Genomic DNA, 592 nt, shown 5'->3' with positions numbered 1-592 from the left:
TTTGCTCTTCAACACTTTAAAAAGGTCTTGTGCAGCAGATTTGCCTAATGCAATACGTCATTTGATTTCTTGACTGCTGCTTCCATGAGTGTTGAATATACTCAATTAGAGTCTCTGATGATGAAACCCAAGAAAGTATCTAATAATCCCCGAAATGAATTGTATATGACATAAAGTTTGAGGATTACTGCCTTACTATATAGTACATAATGGGAGTACTGCTGTGGCGTTGTGGGTTAATGCACCTGAACTGAAAGGTCAGTTTGAACTGCAAGGTCGGTGGTTCAAGTTCTCTAGCCGCTTGGAGTCAGAACAACTGCATAGTACTTAAGAGTGGGGGCACCCAGGAAGTGGGATTCAGAAGGCCTGTGGGGTTTCCGCTTTCATTTTATTTTATATGCTTCTATTTTTATGATTATTTATTATGTGTTTTTATGATTGCTTATTGAATATTTATTTTCTGGATCTTATAAACATAGCAATTTAACTCACTCAGGAGGAGAAAAGACTATTAAATCAAACACTATAAATCTGACATTACATAAAGAAGAGCTATCAAACTTTTCTTTTGTTTTATTCAACAAATAGCTGT

The sequence above is a fragment of the Chrysochloris asiatica genome, unplaced genomic scaffold (genome assembly GCF_000296735.1).
Source record: "Chrysochloris asiatica unplaced genomic scaffold, ChrAsi1.0 scaffold00362, whole genome shotgun sequence".
NCBI lineage: Eukaryota > Metazoa > Chordata > Mammalia > Afrosoricida > Chrysochloridae > Chrysochloris > Chrysochloris asiatica.
Note: the sequence above shows the minus strand (reverse complement) of the source record.